Genomic DNA, 22,270 nt, shown 5'->3' with positions numbered 1-22,270 from the left:
AATGTGATGATACATGAAAAGGCCTACAGCAAAAAAATGAGGTACAAATTAATGAAGAGACAAACAAAAAATGGAATTTCTTCATGGCAGAAAATTGAGAATAAAAAGGTATGAGATATATTCTCTGATTCAATATTACAAGAAGAAGGTCTTTATTTTTTAAAATTTCTCTACCAGCATTTTAAACATTTATTTGTTAGAATTACCATACTTTTTGAAGTATAAGACACATTCCCCCCCTCAAAAGTGGGTGAAAATTGTAGTACATCTTATATTCCAAATGTCGCTGAAGCCCCACCCACCCACTGGCCCCCATCCTTCGGCTATTTTTGGCCTCCACATGTCACGTTTTAGGCCTCTGCATGCCCCATTTTAGCCCCTTGCCAGATTGCAGGGATCACCACATCACATTGCTGCTGATCACTACCTCCGTGCATCCTGTTTTTGGCCTCTGTGCATCACATTTTTGGTCGGTTCCAGGCAGCGGGGATTGGTGATGGCAAAAACGCATGTGTAAAGGCCGAAAATGCAATGTGCAGAGGTGGTGATGGACGGTGATGTGCTGTGGTGATCCCTGCAGCCTGGAACGGGTCTAAATGGAGCATGCAAAGGCCAAAAATGCGATGAGCGGAGGCCAAAAACGTGACGCACGGAGGCAGCGATGGGCTCTGGTGATCCCCGCAGCCTAGAACAGCTGATTGGTGGTATTCTGGGAAGCTGATCCAATCGTCAAATCAGCTGTTTGTGCTAAATTAGGCGGCAATAATGTGCTGAAGCTGACTAGGCTGTTTGCTGTTTGCTGCAAGGATGCTAGCCAGATGAATACTGATGAATGCTGGTAGGCAGAGGCAGATTTTTTTTTCTTGTTTTCCTCCTCAAAAACTAATGTACATCTTATACTCCAGAGCATCATATACTACCTGTGGTAGTATATTTGATACCAACCAATAGAATATTTAGGATTCCACTGAAGAGAAATAACTGCATCTGTAGTATATTGCAAGTAAAGCATTCTAGATTCTGTGATTCCTGATAAAAGCTAGAGGAAAGTTGATTTTTCAATCAACTAATGTTGGAGCCTTCATCCGTACCAGTGAACCAAGTCATTTCCGCATTTATAGGAAGGCACTCATCATTAAACTAAACTAGATCTCCCAATGGGTTCTAAGGTGAAAGTGATACCTAAACTCATTTCCCATCCCATTGATCATCCTTCACACTTCGAAATAATACATTACAGAATTTTGTCTTCATCTGTCAATATCTTCTAGAATGGTGTCCACAGTCTTCAGGAAAGAAATGAAAGCCTTCCAACATTAATTCATCCAGAAACTTCAAAACCCCGACCACTGTCAATTGAAGAGGATGCTGAGGATTTCAATATCGAGTTGACACATTTTAATGATCTGGTGGTCAGGTGCAACCCAACAACCTGCTCTGAATACATGCCTTATTATAGAACCGATACCAATCTTGTGGAAAGCCCTTCCTGCCTAAATTCAGAAATGAACCAGAACAGCTCAGAGGGAGAAGATAGAGTTCAAAGCAATTGCTGTGTTTTTAAGTTAAAACACAAAGAAGAATCCACAAGTGAAAGAGAGCTCGACACGGAATATTTCCCATATTATCGAACATATGAAGAATATTTGACCAGCTCAAATCCCTCTGAAGAAATTAAAAGTAGAGAGCAGAATGAAGAGGCTAACACTAACAGTGATGAAAAAATAAGGAGTGAAGCTGTCTCTAATGCTGAGACTGAATATGCAAATACAGTAAGTTGCACGAGAATGGCAAAACTTATTTATATTTGATCCAGTGGAGTAACTCCCAATGTGGTGATCTTCAAGATGTGTTGCAACTAAATTTATTATTAAATTTATTCTAGAATTTACAGCCAGCAAAATTGCAAAATTGTATTACATCTACTTTTTTCAAAGAAAAAGTGAAAACTACCAATATGGAAAGTGTACTTTCTATTCACTTGGGGAATTGGAATTAAGGCATTTAATTATTTTTACAGATAATTCTTCATTTTCAAATTTGGCAGTCATTGCAGTATTTTATATTTTCATAACTATCACAAATTCTTTTGATTCATTTAAAAAATTGAGCAGTCTTCTTCCAACATGGGTTAGAAACTTATAGTTTGGTAATCCTACTCTTTCTATAGATGTTTTGAAAGACTGTCCCATTTTAATTTTAAAACACATTTTAGGAACTAATTGTTAGTTCACACAAAACCCATTTTGACAATTTATCCATTTTTTGTTTTTAGGACTTTCAGGAAAGCAGTATAGCAAATGAAGATACTGGCCAATGCCTTGAGAATTTTGATTTCACTGAAACCCTTTTATCCACTAATTCCACAATAGATTCTGGTGATTCCAAGAACTTTCTCTTAGAAGAAATATTAAGCCGGAATCAATTACCTTCTTCTTCCAATGGCTATTTTCCATACTATCGGACATATGGTAAATTAATTGTTACTCCAAAACACACAATTAACTTCAGTCCTACTGGCAATACACTGGGATAGTTTGGGATGAAAAAGGAAGATATTAGAGAGGGAAGCAATTCTAGCTGTCCAGTGTGTTGACTCTAGTGAGACAGAAGTCACAGGCATTGTTTTAAAGATGTTTGCCTTATTACAGGCCTAATTATAATGACTATTTAAATCTTCATATATGAAATTGTTATAGAATCTCAACTTAGAGAGACATATGAGTTTTACCTTGAATAATCTTGATCTCGAAATGGTGGATCTTTTGCAGAATAGAGCGGAACAGACAACAGTGAAAATGAAAAAAAAATGCACTTTCTTTATCAGAGACTATAGAAGGCAAAATATCAGTTAACAAGGGAGAGAGGTTTGTGGTCCTGATTGGGCATGTTCTCAGGATGGTTTTGTTGTTTTTAATTGTTTAAAATAATATGAGATTCCAGATTGAAAGCTTCCTTTCCTCTATATACATTCCATCCATGGAAAGGAAACATACTGTAACATGTTTTTTAATAATAATAATAATAATAATAATAATAATAATAATAATAATAATAATAATAATAATAATAATAGAATTCAAATGTAAAAGATGGAAAGTTAGATGCTGTAGATTAAAATGAATGCGCAATACCTAAATTAGCACCAACTGATTTTATTTTTGTATCATAATCAACATTATTTAATCTCATATATCATCAATTCCACCAGAAATGGTCCCTCAAAGCCTATCTTTCTCTGTAAGCCCAATTCCACCAAATAAAAAGGAAACCATAAAGATTTTTCTGTACATCAGCTACTTATTTTTGCTGACAAAAAGTCTCTGCTTCCATAGATTTTGAAGGTTTTTTTCCCCCTATTTATTTTAACTTTGCGTATCACAAAGGGAATTAACTTTTTGGGAAAGGGATCTGGTTTAGCTCCTGACACTCAACCAGAGGCTTGTCTAGATCTCCCAGTTTTACTTTTCCATCAACTGTTTGTACCTGGAGTAAGTGTATCCAACCATATCCTTTAGGGCAGTATTCAAACTTGGGCTTCCTACAATTCCCCAACTGGCCAGAACTGAGAATTCTGAAGATTGAAGCTCACATATTTGATGTTGAGGAAATCATGCTCAATAAAAGAAAGAAGGCTTTTCACTACCTTTTTATTGGCATTTGTTTAGCTGAGTTTTATCCCTGGGATTTGCAAAATGTTCAGAGGAAATTTGGTGGGCATTCCAATAGGGAGGTGAGACTGAAAAGATAGTAGTAGCCCTCAACTTAAAACTATTCATTTAGTGATTTAGTTACAAAGGCATTGAAAAAGTAGTTTCTGACCATTTTCAGACTTACAACTGTGGCAGCATCCCCAGAGTGACATGATCAGACTTTGGACACTTGGCAACTGGAATGTATTTATGATCGTTGCAGTGTCCCAGGGTCATGTAATAACCTTTTGTGACCTTCTGACAAGCAAAGTCAATGGGGAAGCCAGCTTCGCCTAAAAACTGTATTACCAACTTAACAACTACAGTGATTCACTTAACAACTATGGCAACAAAGATCGTAAAATGGGGCTAAATTCACTTAACTGCCTTGCTGAGCAACGGAAATTGTGGGTTCGACTGTGGCCGTAAGTTGAGGACAATTTATCACCCTCACTTTAGGCTGATAACTATCTATATTCATCCTTCCCTTTAGATTATTCTCATAGGGTAGGGTGGAAACAAATGTATTCTCTCATCTTCAGCTTCTATAGGCTGTCCATCTGCTTCAGTTTAACTAAAACCCAAGTAAAGTCATGATCTCATGCCTTGATCGCATTCAAAAATGACAACGAGGGGAAAGTTCTTTTGGGAAGTATGAGTCTGGTGCAGTGCTGCGCAATTGAGGCTGATCCTGAATTGGAGCACCTACAAATGATCTATGGAAATCTTCCCTAGGGATTGTGATGACCCAGGACAAGGCACGAAGGCCACACAGCCAGCCAAGAGTTCAAACTCCCTTTTAATGCTCCAAATTTCCTCCAAATGCTCCCATGTTCTTGGCAAGTCCTAGAGCAAAGCGCACACACACCAACATAGCAGTGTTCAGCAAAGCAAGGGAATAGGGAAATGAGTCTATGAAGCAAGGAAGAAGCAAGCAGTCCTGCAAACTCCAAATATCTGCAACAGCACACAAAACTCTACCAATTCGGCATTTGTTCCCAACAAACGCCCCTCCCCACAGCATCTCTTTAAATCTCAGTCCCCAGGTGTGCCTTGTCAAGAGGAGCGGGCACTCTCCTCCCGAGTCATCGGGTTGGCCTGTGCTGTTCCCGCCTTCTCTCCACTTTCCGTGCTTGGGGATCCTTGCTCATTGCCTGAGGTTTGTTGGCTCCTCATTTCCACTGCTTGCTCTCTCTCGGTCATCCTGCCCCCCCAAACCTGAGGGGCCCTGGCCTGTCTCATTTTGCTCCTTCCCACATTCCTCTGAAGCCAACGAAGCTGCCCCCTCAATCTCTGTCAGCTCCAGCTCGAGCTTGTCCTCCTCTGCAGATTCAGGCTCTGGCACCCCTTTTAACATACGTGTTGGTCATGTTGAAGAATGGAGATATTGCTCTTCCTCTTGCTGATTAACCCTGTTCAGAGGTGGGTTTTTTTTTAACCTACCTCACCCTTCTTTTGGGGGTATACCTGAAGACTTGAAGTTAAGAGAGTATTGTCCTTGCTAACATTTAATCAGGTTATCACAGATAACTGGCAGAATGCGCTGGAGTAACTGAGAGTTAACTGCATCTCATTTGGATCTCCATTGGGACTTTGAATCAGATTTCAAAGATGGGGTGGAGAAATCATACTTGTGGCATATGTTGCCCTTGGGATAGAGGCTTCAATCTGGACACCAGGGTCAAGAGATGTCCAGAGTTTGTTTAGAAGCTGAGTTGCTAGGTACATGGAGAGAGGAGGAGGGCTAGCTTATACAAGCACAATCTTTCTTGCAATGTCTGCCAAACTTTTTACTTTCTGGGGATAAGCTCAGATTGTTCTCGTGGAAGCTGCAATCCATTGTGCGAAGAGCTCTGCCCAAATGTAAATCCTTATTATATACATTTACTGTTGATGTTCTGTTGTAGAGTTTGGGCTTACTTTCCCACATCTTTGAAACATTAATTTCGGTAGCTAATATTTTCATTTTAGGGCAGGACAGGACATGACTTCTTCCCCTTCTGGATTGCTTAACTCTATCTTTAATTTCAACTCCTCTTTCCATTCCTTTTTCTGCTATTTCAACTCCTATTTGAAAAGCAGGCTTCTCCACTGCCAGATTTGTCAATGGAATGAGTTCCAAGATTTAGACATTTGGGACATTGTTCCACTGGTTGATTGTTCTCACTGTCAGAAAATTTCTCCTTATTTCCAGGTTAAATCTCTCATTGTTCAGTTTCCATCCATTATTCCTTGTTTTGCCTACAGGTGCTTTAGAAAATAGCTTGACCCCTTCCTCTCTGTGGCAGCCCCTCAAGTATTGGAAGACGGCTATCATGTCTCCCCTGGTCCTAGTGAAGACTAGATTAGCCATGCCCAGTTCCTGTAACCGTTCTTCATATGTTTTAGTCTCCAGTCTCCTAATCATCCTGGTTGCTGTTTTCTGCACTTTTTCTAGAGTCTTGGATCTTGGAGGACATGGAGGAAGGATTAGAGATGCTGCCTAGGGAATGATAGGAGACCACAATTTAGTAATGAACAGAAAAAGAAAGTTACAAAGGATTCATTCTAACTACCAGGCAATAAAAAGAGACAGGAGAGACTTATACTTTCAGACTTGCAAGATTCTGTTAATATAACCTCATAATAAAGTCAGATTAGCTAACTTGTCAGGTTTCCTGTCTGGTCCACTTGGGAGGCTGACACATTCTTATTAATAGTATTGAATGCTATTGACATTCTTAATATCATATAATCTATCAATCAATAGTATATGCATGACCTGCTTTGAAATAATAGCAGCAGCAACAATAATTTATTATCATTGTAAGTATTGCAGTTAAGCACTGCGATTGGGTGCAATGTGCAAAACGCAGTAGAAACAGACAGTTTAAAAGGCAACTATTTTCATTGCTATTAGGAAGAATGAAGAACTGGAGCATACTTTAACCCCTGCTAAATATATCATGTCTTTGAGAATGAATATAGACAGCCTTTCTCCCCCAATATTAAATGTGTGTATCCTGGCATTTGAAAAGCATCACCATTCATGTTAAACTTAATTTATGTTATGTTAAATCGGCACTAGAAAATTGAGTTAGTTTGTTTTCCTTAACACAGTGATCAGCAAGATCATTAAGCAATGATAGCAAGAGCTGAAGTTTCAACCTCTTCACTTTCAGCAACCTTGAATTTGTAGAGCCAAAGTTCTCAACGTCTCTCTCCTTGTTTACTGTATGTATTTACAAAACCCTTTAAAGAATTGGCAGTCCTCATCAGAAGAATTGGCAGAAGTCAACTGATAGGGCTGCAGCCCTGGGTCTTTGGGGCTAGATTCCAAGATCAAGCTCATCTAATGAATTTCTTTGCAGAATTTCTTCACCAGCTTTCTATGATCAAAGGCAGATTAAACAGTTTAGGAGAGGGTTTAAACTACATTTATTTACCTAGGCATCTTAATTAATCTAGTGGTAAATGCTTTTAACTGTTCTAATATTTACTGTTGTGTAATATGTGGAATCATTTGAATGTTTTAATATTTGGTTTAAAGTGCACTTTTGTTTTAATTGCTTTTCTGGAAGCACCCTTGAGCCATTAAGGCCATACATAGGTTCAAAAGAAACCAACCAACCAACCTGTTCTCCCAGTTGTAGTAGGAGTGATATCAATATAAACAGAGGAGGCTGACTCCGCTTCTCACTTCTCCAGGTTTATTATAGTTGAGGACTATTTTCAATGCTCAACTCTTGATGTATTAAATGCGAGGCCTGAGGGATCTGAAACCAAAGGAGAACTATTTATGTAATCAGAGACTCTTTATGAGGTCCATCAGTCCCATTAAGAGAAATGACTGTATTTTCATAGATTTAAGTAAAAGTTTTGTCTCTTAAGAGTTTTAGGTCTGTGCCTTCATCTCAGAGAATTTGATTTTCTTGAGTTAGATTTTAATCCAAGCAAGAGAAGAATTCAGGATTTTTAGAGTTCACCTTCCATCCCCATTCTTGAGACTGTTCCGTGTTAAATCCCATACTGTACATTTGTTATTTTATCTTCTGCATAGAACAGCTACTAATCAGTCATTCTGTTTTCAGATCAAGCAGGGGAGTTCCACCCTGCTATGCTCTTGAGTTGAATTTAGGCTGGCCAAACTATCCTGAAGATAACAGATAATATGACAATAATTCCTTATGCAAGGAAATCAGTTACACATGCTTAGCATTCATACAACACCTGTTTGCCAATTCTGGTACAGATTATGACAGAAGAGATGGTTTATACTTAGCAAATTATACCAGATATACCCTAAAACAGTTTGGATTGTCCAGAATACAACCCAGGAAAACTCTTGTAAAGAAGCAGGGCAACTGGAGCCAGCAACAAAAATGTATCTTCTGTTTCTAACACAGAAAGAGTGATGTTTGATTCTTCTAATTTGGTGAAATATGGCTTCCAGCTTAATTGGCCAATGGTAGGTGTGGCTGGGAATTGTTGTTTAAAGCAACATCTGAAGATTAGTACCTCAACTGTTCCTCCCCAAGGTTTTGGATAGCCACAACTTTTTCCAGCATCCTGCAAGTCACAGTGAGCAGACTTTTGGTAATTAATTTGTTTTAGAAGGACAAAAGTTATAGTGCATTATAGCTTTTGCCCTTTTGCTGAAATTTCCGTCTCAAAATCCCTCAAAAATTTCTCAGTCTGTAGGTTATGCAAAAATATGAACATGATAATGCAGTTTTATCTTTTTCTGCTCCAACATCAAATAAAAATATGACATATACCTATGAGATAGGTCTAAAATAAGCTTCCCTGAACCTGGAGTTAAATTTATGGAGATCTCTACAATATAGAAGAAGCTATTCATTTTGCCTATAGTTGTACAATGGAAGAACAGAAAAGTAAACAAGATGCAGTAAAGTTCCCTATTTTCTTATCTAAATGTATTTTTATTCATATTTCCCCCTCCATTGTCTGTTACCTTCCATAGAATTTATGAAGGAGAATAAAGGCCTCAAATTTTTCTCCATTTGTTATGCTCAATCCAAAAGAATATCATGTATCTTTTTGCCAAACAAAATGCCTCACTGAGAGAATGATAAATATTTTGGTAAAGGCTTGCCAGATGAAACGTATTTACTTTTATGTTTCTATCTGAAATATCTACAATTATTATTCTGAGACCTCAATATTTCAATATGGCCCTTTCATGTTTACAAAACAGTCCACAATCACTTAGGAACACCTCATGTTGTTTTCATTGATCTTACATAATCCTTTAATTTCAGTATCTCACGAAGTTCATTCTTCAAAACAAGCCTAAACAAAATATAGTGTTTTAATAATGAATGGGACATAGGGCGGATTCATGTTTTAATAATGAAATTATTGGTGTGTATTGGTGAATTGTCAGAGATCTTTCTCAAAAACTTAGACCATATTTTGAGACATATTTTTAAAAAATCCATCATATCTTTCATTTCTGTACTGGATAACATTTTAACTAAGCCTATCTCAAAGTGGTAGACTTCAGCTCACAGATTTCCCCAGCCAGCGTACTGACCGGAGAACTCTGGGAGTTGCAGTTCACACATCTTAAAGTTGCCAGGGTTGGAAAACACTAAAGTTAGATTCTCTACGGCTTTCAAACTGAGAGAAAAATTCCAATAAAGTACTGCTTTCCTGTCAAAAAATACAATCAATATGATCTTTATCACCAATGTATAATCTTGGGGTATTGAGTTTCAATTCTGATATTAACCATAGACTATGTGCAGGAATTGTTTTATAACTTCTGTTGAGATACAGTATTTGTAATGCAAGGTGGCATTGCTCCATATTTTATATCATATTATTATTATATATATAATCCCCCCCCCAAATCCTACTAGACTGCTTCATTGTGGGATGGGGTTATTGGGAGGGATAAGTGAAGAATGTTGGAAGTGTATGCAAAAATATATATATTCCCTGCAGAGTCACCCAAGGTGTGAAGGTCAGCTGTCCAAGTAAAGCAAACATGATGGAAGCAGACAATAAATTTAGAGATAATAGCAAAGGCATCAATTCATACTGTATAGGAGTAAGCAATGGTAAATCACTCCTGTATTTTTATCAAGAAAATCACATGTCACAGAGCCAATCGCTTTCTCTGAACCCTAGGAAGGAGGCAATGGTGAACCATTTCTGAAAAACACTGCCAGGAAAAATGCAGGGATGTCCAGATTGACTCTGAGAATCAAACACAATTGAATGGAAGAGGAAAAAAAGAGATATCAACATGGGAGATATTTTATAAGATATTCCTTACTTAAAAGAACCTTTAGTGGTAGAAGATGAAGCTAGATCAGCACTCCAGTCATTATCAGGTTGGAGGGTTACAAGGGTACCCATTGAAATATGGCAAGCAACAGAAAAATCAGTCAAGATTCTATCTAAGTTATGTCAGAAAATTTGTGAAAGTCACAGTGACCAGCTGTTTGGAAAAGGTCAATCTATATTCCAATACCAAAAAAGAAGCCATAACGGCATGTGCAAACTACCATAAAATATTCTTAATTTCACACACTAGCAAAATAATGCTTATGATCACCCACCACAGCTTAGAGCTCTACATGTTCAAGTTGGTTTTAGAAAAGTCCAAGGAATACAAGACATTATGGCTGAATAATTGAGAAAGCCAAAAGAAGAAAGTATGCACTACACAATCAGGGGTGGGATTCAACCTATTCGGTCTGGTTCGGGCGAGCCAGTTGCTCTGACGATCAGCTGAGAGCGAACCGGTTTGCTCCGCTGGGCTCGTCTGCCCACCCCTGCGCTATACATACCTATATTTCGTTTATTTGAAGCCCAGCTGATAGGTACAGCAGAGTGGATTGCCGTGCCTCAGCTGTTTCACTCACTGGGGCTAGAAGAAGGTAACTTTTAATGCTGTTTTCAAACTGACTGCGTGTGCGCGCGCACCGAGTGCTCAGCGAGCTGGTTGTAACACCGGTTGAATCCCACCACTGTAACACAATTATAGAAAAACCATTGACTGTGTCAATCACATCAAGCTGTGGTTCTAATGTTGGAAAAGGTGGAAAGCAAGAGGATGTTCAGTAGCCATGTAGATGGGCTCAATTACAGTGGTAATGCCTGCACTGTTGGAAGACCTGAAAGATCAGGTATAAGGATGGATTGTCACGCAGAAAATCTATATTGTCACTAGGAATCAAAAATGGCACATAATCATTGATATAAATAAGAAAGAGGAAATTGGGAACCATTGCAATCAAGATATCGCTTGTTGCTTACAAAAACTGTAGATGCGATTGATGTTCATCAGATTTACCAAGTCTTTGCCAAAGAGATTTTAAGAGCAAAAGAGATTCACATACTCTAATAAGCTCTATAGTGGTCTGTTTCAGTGGTGAAATCCAATTTTTTTAACTACCTGTTCTGTGGGCGTGGTGTGGCTTGGTGGGTGTGGCAGGGGAAGGATACTGCAAAATCTCTATTCCCACCCCCTCCAGGGAAAGAATACTGTAAAATCCCCATTCCCTCCCCACTCCTGGGGAAGGATATTGCAAAATCTCCATTCCCACCCCACTCTGGGGCCAGCCAGAGGTGGTATTTGCTGGTTCTCTGAACTACTCAAAATTTCTGCTATCGGTTCTCTGCAACCTGTCAGAACCTGCTGGATTTCACCCCTGGTCTGTTTGGATTTGGTTTAGCATTGCATATGCATCTAGACAACCATGGTCTATTGAATAAACTGTGGTTTAAAATGATGTAGTAAGTCACCAGAACTGTGGCTTGGAGTATTTACCAAGGGAACAAAGTACTCCCCAGCACAAACAGACTCTACCTAGTCAATCATTGCATTGCACAGTGAGAACGAGTTATGCATTAGACTTAGACTGACATTTAAACTGAGCAAGAATTGGTTCCGGTGGAGTTTAATGTAGTTTTCATTCTTTGACACAACTGGTGAGAGTAACATAGGGAAGGCTTTGCTTTGGAATCACGCATGACTGACTGAACCACTTAGCTCAAATTGGTTGTGGCTCTCCAGGAACCAAGAAGATATTTCACTCTCACTTTGAATAGCAGAAACCACTTTTAACTCTTGTGTGTAAAGTCAAACAAGCTGCGTGGATAATAATGACAAATATTTTTAAAAGCTGTTTTTTTCTTATAATAGATTACTTTCTTCTATTACTCTCCCTCCTGAATAGCTCAATCAACTTTTCCTAAACGATTATCTTCCAGATGTGCTGGAGGATAACCCAATCATCTCCAACTATGCATAGCTGCTGGGGTCTGTAATCTAACATATCTGGAGGATAGGACATTGTGAGAGGGATGTGTGCAAGGCTTCAGTGTACTGGGGCTTAACATAGCACCTGCTTCCACTCCTTAAAGAAAAGGATTTCTCAGGATTGTACAGCAGCTGGGAAGAGCAGTCATACAATTGAGGAAAGAAACATGGCTCCTGGAAGGAGTTCTAGGTCAATGGTATGTTTGCATTCCAGCACACTCTGAAGCACCTTTTTCAGCTTCGAATTGTTTCACAAGCCTTATTAATTTATTTCAATATTTATAGCTTGCCCTTTATTAACAGAAATAGGTTGTATGCAATAAAACAGTAAAATGCAACCTCAGAACTCTATGAAAAGATATTAAATATGTTACAGAACAAACTGATCTAAAGTACACTTATAATAATGTAATAGACTTGTCATGTCCCCTCCCCCCACATTTTTTAATGACTTTTCCCTTTCTCATCAAATTCTGGATTCCCATTCTAAGCAAACTTCACTATCTCTGTTCTGAATAAGCGCCATATCTCTCCCTCTCTTATTCTTCCATAATTCTTCCTACTTACTGATCTTTTCTATCATCTCCACTTTGGCCCTCCTTTTTCTGGGGAGAGATGATCGTGCATGCTGCAGATATGTGAGTTTATTCAAAAGCAACTTTATTTTCAGTAATGTCTCCAGGGAACGACTCCTTGTGTCTGCTCTGTTTCCAATCATTAAGGGCAGATTTTTTTTTGGGGGGGGGGTTGACATCCTTAAATGCTATGTCTACAAGAGCATATTTCCATTCCAATAAGTACTAATGAGAAAGAAGGACTCACTGGAGAAGAGCCTAATGCTGGGAAAGATTGAGGGCAAAAGAAGAAGGGGACGACAGAGAACGAGGTGGCTGGATGGAGTCACTGAAGCAGTAGGCATGAGTTTAAATGGACTCCAGAGGATGGTAGAGGACAGGAAGGCCTGGAGGAATGTTGTCCATGGGGTCGCAATGAGTCGGACACGACTTCGCAACTAACAACAACAAAAGTACTGAGGTTAATCCCCAAAGCTTCAGCATTTCCCTCTTAACCCCCTAAATTTAAAAATTAAAAGTATAAAGACAACGGCAGAAAATTATATTAAAGACCAGCTTTGTCTGTTTTAAAGCAACATAGACAACAATCCTATGCCCATTTACTTGGGAGGAAGCTGCACGGAGCTGTACAAGACAAGCTGGGGCAGTACGTTTGAGATTGTGCCTCACCTGCTGAATTTGATTTATTAACTTGGCTTTGAACTCTTGTTAGAAGCTCAGCTTTTGGCATTTTGCATTTATCACAGAACAACAGAACTTGACATTTAACAAAAGAGGCTTATAGAGATTTTGCCTTTTTCATTTCATGCAAAAATGGAAATGATTCATTGTAAAGGAGTTAATTTGCTCCTGGAATTTTCCTTCCCAAGCTGATTTTAGAAACTCGCCAAGCTGATTTTTTTACGTATAATATCATTTTATATATTCATTTATCCCTGAAATGTCTACATTCAGAGCATTTCTGGCTTTCTTCACTAAGAGCTGCTTGAATATTTAAGTGAAGTGCATACTGACATATTCAACAAAACCTCAATTTATAACAAAATTCCCCTTTCAGTTCTTGTTCACATGAGTGATTTAGGCTTTCTCCAGAGAATGGTCATGCAAATGGCTACAATTTGTATTTTGATCTAAGCCATTCCCCAAACACATCTGTATGGAAAATATGGCCTAATTCCCTATAAACCTCATTAGGAAATAGAGTTATTAAAATAGTACGTGATCATTATTCCCATGAATGTATTTTATGCATAATATGAAGAAAGGTATAATTACCACTAGAAGAGAATATTTGTTACTCATGGTTGAACTGTGGGGTCATCTCTGAGTTCGGCCGTTTTCTTGCAGACATTAATGCACTGATGATGTTACCTCAGGGGTGAAATGCTCCCGGTTCGGTACCAGAGCCTGATCTGGTAGCAATAGCAGCAGGTGGTTCGGAGAACTGGTAGCAAAAATCCCTGACCACCCCCCCAATGCCCAGCTGAGCCGCGTGATCATCAGAGGGTTTTTTTACTTTTAAAAGCAATTTTTCGTCGGCCGAAAAAATGCTTTTAAAAGTAAAAAAAAAACCCAACTCTGATGATTGCACGGCAGCTGAGTGCTAGCCAAAAAACGGGGGCGTGGGAGAGTCCATTTTTCCTCCCAGCAGGCTTCCCTGAAGCCTGAAGCCTGCTGGGAGGAAAAACGGACTCCCCCACTCTGTTTTTTGGTTTGGCTAGGAGAACTCTCCCCCCCAAGCTCAGGTAGGCTGGGAAGAAAAACGGGGTATGTGTGGTGGGTTCGTTTTTGAGAGAGAGAGAGAGAAAGAAAGGAGGGAGGGAGGGAGGAAAGGAAGGAATAAAGGAGGAGAGGAAGGAAGGAGTACAAACCTGGCACTAGACCCAGCTTCAGAGGATAATCCAGGACTGGAAGGGACCTGGAGGTCATCTAGTCCAACCCTGCTCCAGCAGGACATTGTTAGTGAGTTTCTGTCTTTTGATCCCCCAGTCACATGGCTACATAGCCACGCCCACCCAGTCACATGACCCCACCACCACCAAGCCATGCCCACAGAACCGGTAGCAAAAAAATTGTAGATTTCACCCCTGTGTTACCTAGTTTGGTAATGAAATGTCTACAAGAAAACAACAAATCTCAGAGAGCTCTAAGAACCCCATAAGTTATAATTATCCACAAAATGCAGATAAGCAGTACACTATTTGGATTAAATAATATTTACTTTTAGGGACAAGTAAGAATATAGGATCACACATTTGAGGTTTCATTTTCACTTTTGCTTGTGTTGTTATTTCAGAGAATGAATCATTACATCCCCTAATCATGGTATGATATGCTCATGTAACCATTTTTACATGTCACTAGACAACCCATGACCTGTTAGGTCATTATTTCAGAGATAATTCCTTACCATTGTCCTCAGTGCCTTAAAAAATGAGAGTTTCTAATGTACTTCCTTCACTGGAAAAGGGTGAGAAGGAGATATTCAGGTATACATCTGTCTTGTAACCCATGTTGAATTGTATAGTATAATCAAACATCAGGAAATGTTTTAGGACATTTTGTATTTAAATTGTATAAATGTTTTGTAAAGCATTTATGTCATAAGTTACTTTATGAAAATTTTAATATCAAAATGTTTTATAAAATTTGCCAAATTTCAGTTCCACTGGAGTCATAGCTCCCAGAATTTGGACTGTATTCTGTAAAATGATTTGAAGCATGTTGATTTAAAAATTGTTGCCCTAAATTACATTGTTTTGCCCAATTAAAGATTATGTGAATGAGAGTTTTAGTAGTCTTGGTATATAGCTTATCACTTGATATTATATTCTTCCCACCCCCAGTGTGTAATAGAGACTCTTTAAAGTTATACATAATCTTCAAGTTTGATGTGATACTTTCCCAATTCTTCCAATGTAGATTTTGCTGTGGACATAATCTAGGATACTTCATCAACTATATGGTTGATGATTTCAATGGGGTTGGGAACTTTAGGTTGTTACTGACAAGCCCCTTTCCCCTGGTTGCTGGGCGTTGCCATCAATGGCTATTTTCCTATTATTATGGAAAGGATCAGATAATTAGCCTCCACAGAGGTAGTTGCTCATGTAATGCCTGACCAGTGTTTTCTGAAACACTTGTTAGGTCTTGGGCAGACGCATAGATTTAGTGCTGTTTTGAAAGGTGTGTAGATCTGTTTTGTAAACCTAGTTTCGTGCTCTTGAAAAGAGAGTGCTAGTTCTGAAGGTTAATTTAATCCAGGAAAAAGGTCTGGATTCTGTAAACTGTGCATTGCTGCTTCTGTCACCAGGGAACATGTCATAGGCTTTTGCACTGCTTCTACCAATAAGGTGGTTCACAAAACCATAGCATACAAACCCAGTCTCCAAGGTTAAAACAATAATGCCACTCACAAAGAAACACCTCAACAGTAGCAGAGCTCACCTAATTTGTCCCAAATAATATCCCAAAGAAAGGATTTTAAAGATTTTCTTCATTTTTAGCAGCTATATCTAAGATTTTGGAATTTTAAGCTCTGTAGCCATCAGGGATTGTTACCTGCTCTCATTTGGGATTTTCTGGAATGCTTTTGAAGGGCATGCTTTTCACTACATTGGATATGGGGGGACCTTACAATTTCATTTGAATGAAGGAGGGCATGCAAACTTTCATCAAAGTCAAGGATGAAGCTTGCTATTGGTTGATTGATTGCCCCCCCACACACACACACTTCAGCCTGTTCCCCTTTGCCATATCTGTTAGCCTGACTGACAACACACAGGCTTGAAGGAGGAGAAAGTACATCTGAACTGAACCTCTTGGCCAACCCCACTTCTGAAAGCTGTGACCTGTTGGCTGGGCTATTTCTTAACACACGTTTAGAATTCTTTGCTAATCCTTCATCCAAAAATGACTATTTGAAAAGTGAGCGCTCCAGACATAAAGTTATGACTTGGGCAACTTGAAAGGTGGCTGTACCTTCAATTCCAAGCACCCACTCTTTCTAGTTCAATCTTCTCTACCATTAAAACCAAAAACTGGTGGTTATTTTCTAGCTGGCAGGTGGTGTTTGGTGGGAGGGGAACCAAAATCCCCTCCCTGTCAAAAGTGGTGTTCCTCAAGGCAGCGTTCTTGGACCAATGCTCTTCATACTATACATAAATGATCTCTGTGACCATATCTCAAGTTATTGTGTTCTCTTTGCTGACGATGTCAAACTATTTAACACCACCAACAATACTACTACCCTTCAAAAAGACCTTGATTTTGTATCCGATTGGTCTAAAACTTGGCAACTCCAAATCTCAACCAGCAAATGCTCAGTCTTACATATTGGAAAAAAGAACCCAAACACTAAGTACAAGCTTAATGGACATTATCTTACAGATGACCCCCACCCTGTTAAGGACCTTGGAGTTTTCATATCAAATGATCTAAGTGCCAAAGCCCACTGCAACTACATAGCAAAAAAGGCTCTAAGAGTTGTAAACCTAATTCTGCGTAGCTTCTTTTACAAAAATGCTACACTACTAACCAGAGCATTCAAAACATTTGCCAGACCCATTCTTGAATACTGCTCGTCTGTCTGGAACCCATACCACATCTCTGACATTAATACAATTGAACGAGTCCAGAAATATTTTACAAGAAGAGTTCTCCGCTCCTCTGTAAACAACAAAATACCTTATTCCACCAGACTTGAAATCCTGGGATTAGAAAATTTAGAACTCTTCCGACTCCGACAAGACCTGTGTTTAACACACAGAATCATCTATTGCAATGTCCTTCCTGTTAAAGACTACTTCAGCTTCAATAGCAATAATACAAGAGCAAATAATAGATTCAAACTTAATGTTAACTGCTTCAATCTTGATTGCAGAAAATATGACTTTTGTAACAGAGTTGTTAATGCTTGGAATACACTACCTGACTCTGTGGTCTCTTCTCCAACTCCCAAAAGCTTTAACCAAAAACTGTCTACTATTGACCTCACCCCATTCCTAAGGGGCATGCATAAGTGCACAAAAGTGCCTACCGTTCCTGTCCTATTGTTTCCTTTCAATATATGTTCTTGTATATAATGTTGTGACAAAAATAAATAAATAAATAAAAAAGCCAGGGAATCTGCCAACTGCTTTTCTTAACTTGTCCTGCTTTAGAACAGTAAGGATCGCATTAGTCACCAGTCTCATTATTGTGGCTTGGCAGTGAAGGCAGAGCAATATATTCCAACTCAAGGACTGGAGGATAGCATGTTAACATGGACAGCTGGCTGTGCCCGTACAGAAAGAACTGCCGGTTTACACTTGCTCAGCCACAAAACCAAATGGAATCTGCAAGAACAGTCCTATTGAGCTAAGATGGATGGCAACCACACAAAAAAAAGCAATTGCCTGCAGGTTGCTTAACCCTTATTTTGTTTTAGTTTGCTTTCTACATAAATAAACTCTGGCTCTCAGGGTTATTGGGAGAAAAAACACCACTGCATTATTCCACAGCCAAGATCACATCTCCATAACCTCAGTATCAAGGCCTTCCATCTACCCACAGACTCCAATTCATGATCATTCATAGCTTGGTTGTGTAATACACATACGGTGTATTACCAAAACTTAGATAAGTCAAGACAAAAACTACCTTCTGCATTTCGGATCCTGCCACAATGTTGAATTATTTACCACATGAGGGGAAAAGATGGCAGTGATAATTACCTATCTTATTTGTTATTGAGGGCCTGCACCCATGATGTCGGAGAAATAAATACCTATATTGAACTGTCAACATTGCTCAATATAGGTTTGAACTGTCAACACAAGCTGGACATTCTTCTGTTATTCTGGCTGCCTTGTTGTCCACTGGGAACTCTCTTGTCACTTTGCTGATATTTAGTTCAGATGTCCTTTGGTGATGAGTTACTTTAATCCCATGGCCTAAGGGAAAGATAAGGAACAGATATGGAGTTCAGGACCTTCATGGAAGCCATGATTTTGTACAGATAAACTCTGGTCCTTCACATATAGGTAGACATATTTTGAACCATATCTTCTCTTCAGAGCAGTTATGCTGTAATCTGGAAAAGGAGGAAATTGCTGCTAGTCCATTGCATGGTCAGATAACTTCCTCATCCAACTGAGATTGACTGCCACCTGAAAATTTGGTAGAGCAGAACAACCCGTTAGGAGGATTCTTTCCTCCCCACTTGGGGCAGATTAAATTCAAAAGAAAAAGTTGAAGTTCTATTTTCTTACTTCAACATCCTGACTCCTAGAGGGATACATGTCTTATTGAAATACTGTAAGATGAATGATTAATCTGCGAACCAGTGCTTTTCCTATAATACATAATCATTCGTTCAATTAAAAAATGCAGATAAAGAGTTTTTTTTTTTTAAAAAAAAAGATGAAATTTAAGCACATACTGCTGCCTAAAGGAAACACAAGGAATGATGCAGAGTTATGGAGAAAGAAATATAGGTTCTCTGGAAAACTAAACATGAGAGGATTGGTAAATCTGCATGTCATTTCTGAAATCAAACATGATGCATTTCATTATGATAATTACATTGCCTTTAATTATTCTATCTGTGTGTTCAATTGATATTTTAATTATAAGTCTCAAAATTTATGGAGGCAATCTTAAATCTGCATATATTTTCCCTCAAATTTTGACTGATAACATTTCCAGGAGTGCATAACACATTATCACGTGTTCTTGAATGGTAATGTTCTTGTAAATCAATACTTTTATAATAAAACAGATTTTTCACTAAAAAGTGAAGTACCCATCATGGGACAGAATATGAGAAGAGCTTTTTTGAACAGAACAAAACCTACCTAGATCAGCAGTCGTCGTCCCCCACCCTAGTGGCTAACTAAATTTTCTAGGACTTTCACATTCTCTCCTCTCAGTAACTGATATTCAACATAAGCTTTAAATTTTGTGTAAGAAATTACGTATGGGATTGGAGTGGGATAGATAGAGAGAAGATTAAAATGTTAACTGCTTTGGGAGTAGACAATGATAAATCTTAACTCTATGTCTATGTATGTGAATAAACATTCATTTAAAAGTAAGGTAAACTACATCATTATCCATAGCTCTAAATTTCAGGAAAAAACAGTCTCTAATTATAGGAGATGACCAGGCTGAGCCCGAGGGAGGGGTCAAACATGTCATCAGTCTCAAGTCACAAGAGATCTAAGTCCATCCCACCTTAAATTCTACTGACTCTTATCTACTGCCAATTTGCTTGGACCATTAGTAGTTCAGATTCTTGTAGAGAGCATAAGCTTGCAATAAACCTTTATATTCATTTGAACTGCCTGGAACTTCTGATTCAGGTGCGTGACACTAATATTATGAAAATTTCAGGCTAGCACTTACTAGGATAATGAGGTGCAACTATCTTTATCCAGAGATTTATCTAATCCCCTTTCAAAGCCATCCAGATCAGCAGCAGCGATGCATCTTACTAAACTCTGCATTTTGACAATTTGTTTAAAAAAGGTAATTTTTTTCTCTCTATCTTAGACTCTCCCATTCTGCATTATTGAATATTTCAGGACAGTAATCTTTTGAGAAAAACAGACTGCAGACAAGAAGTGAAACTTTATCTCCTTACATTGTTAGCAAGGATTTTTTTAAAAACAAAAACAGTGATTTCTTTTCAAAGAAAATTAAGGGTGTATCCATTTTTTCCAACCTATTTCTTGATATATCTATTTCTAAATTATATTTTACTATGTATTGTATTCCCTTTGGTAGATATAGGTTCTTAGGGGCTGGTCTCTATAAAATTCTCTCTTTTTCTGTTACAGATAGGCTTCCATTGCCCAAGTTGGACCAAATTATTTTTATTATTAAATATCACCATTAAAGTAATCATCAGGGCTTAGCTGGGCCCATCTTAGTCCAGCTAAAGAATGTGAAGAAACAAAAAAAATATTTTTTTCTGCTTAGCTTGAGTCCCGGCCAATCTTCAGACTGTGTGGTTTCACTGACATGGTTGTTAGTTGAATTTTCAGCCAGGTTGCCTCAGCTGCTGTACATTTCTGGTTGGAAGGGGAGAGCTTGTTGTGCTGTTGGCACTGCTGCAGAAGTTGGTGTGGCTGCAGGGCTCTGTGTCTCTGCCCATAGTGCAGCTGCTCTTCTGAACCAGTTCCTCCTTCTTCCAGGCCTTCAGTTGCCTGCTGCCCACAGGCTCTGACCCCACAGGCTCATCAAGCCAGCTTTATCTGGGGCATCCTTTGCTTTGATCTTCTGTCAGCTGTGACGCTCCCTTTCCTGCACTCCAGTGCAAAACTATGTAACCCCTCCTCCTCCTGACACACCCATATCCTGGCCTGCCAGTCTCCTCCTTTTGTAGCTTGAGGATAGGCGTGGTACAGCTAATTCAGGTCCGGCCTGAAAGTCCTGGAGGGAAAGAAGGACAGCCTTACACAGACTGTTGCCAGCCTCTCTTCCTCTGCCTTTATTTTATCACAATTGTTTCTTCCCTGCATAATATTTAACCCTTTATCGTGCCTCTAATACTGTAACCTTTCCTCAAAGGAGAATTCTTCCAATCTCATGATGATCTTGGTTGCCTTTTTCTCTGGATTTTCTTGTGCAGCTTCTGAATTATGTACAGAGTTCTTCCATTTGTCATGATACTCTGGCATTCAGAGGGATGGAGATGGCAAAATAATAATAATAATAATTATTATTATTTTGCAATCCTCTGAGGCATGTCCCTGAGTATGTCCTTAATGATTTTAGTTCTATATAATAGCAATTTCGGCAGTGCAATGGTGAATGGCTGGATCACATTAGTCTAACAGCAAGAGTTATAATCATTTATATATGCCTGTGATCTGAATGATCCCCAGTGCAATTCTGCTTTGTATTTGTATGGAGCATTTCTTCCCATGGACTGTAATTAAAGTAATACTTTTTAAAATATGTCATTGCATTTGTTTTTTAATAGTTCTCCCTTTTCTTTTCATTGAATTTGCAGTAAATTATCTCCAAATGTTTTGTCATGGTTCAAAACCCTGAGCACTTCAGCCTGCAAAGCACGTATTATGCTTTGTGGTAGAAATTAACTGTTGGTTTTAAAACACATAGCATCTGCCAGGAGCACTTGTTAAAATTTCACACATGCACATACTTCTGGTTTTGCAATGACTTCCCAAGAAAAAGTACTGTTTTATTTGATGATGCATAATCTGAAACAAAAATAAAATATAGGCATGTACAATCTGAGAGAAGAAAGTCGTGTGATTATATACGGCAACAATCAGTGGTGGTTGTTTTTTAAGGACAGGAGATGTTTACCTTGGGATTGCATGTTGTTAGATGCGAAGTCGTATCTGATCCATTGCGACCCCATGGACAACATTAGGGTAACAGTAACAGAGTTGGAAGGGACCTTGGAGGTCATCTAGTCCAACCCCCTGCTCACACAGGAGACCTGTACTAGGGATTCGAACCGCCAAACTGCTGACTTTTCTGATTGACAAGCTTAGTGTCTTAGCCACTGAGCTAAGTTCAGCGAGCATTCCTCCAGGCCTTCCTGTCCTCTACCATCCGAGTCCTTTTAAGCACACGCCTACTGCTTCAGTGACTCCATCCAGCTACCTCATTCTCTGTCATCCCCTTCTTCTTTTGCCCTCAATCTTTCCCAACATTAGGCTCTTCTCCAGTGAGTCCTTCCTTCTGATTAGGTGGCCAAAGTATTTGAGCTT

At 38.9% G+C, this 22,270-nt stretch overlaps 1 long non-coding RNA gene across 1 annotated transcript; it reads right to left on the bottom strand.

The window, feature by feature from the left end:
* Nucleotides 1-456: 456 nt before the first annotated feature.
* On the bottom strand, nt 457-20,796 carry LOC131190237 (uncharacterized). Its single transcript, XR_009153266.1, has 3 exons — nt 18,257-20,796; nt 7,307-7,447; nt 457-6,174 (listed from the first exon to the last, which is right to left on the bottom strand). It is a non-coding gene; the product is annotated as an uncharacterized LOC131190237 (long non-coding RNA).
* Between the last annotated feature and the right edge of the window lie 1,474 nt (nt 20,797-22,270).

Source organism: Ahaetulla prasina, chromosome 2, assembly GCF_028640845.1.
Source record: "Ahaetulla prasina isolate Xishuangbanna chromosome 2, ASM2864084v1, whole genome shotgun sequence".
NCBI lineage: Eukaryota > Metazoa > Chordata > Lepidosauria > Squamata > Colubridae > Ahaetulla > Ahaetulla prasina.
Note: the sequence above shows the minus strand (reverse complement) of the source record. Positions and strands in the feature narration are given on the sequence as shown.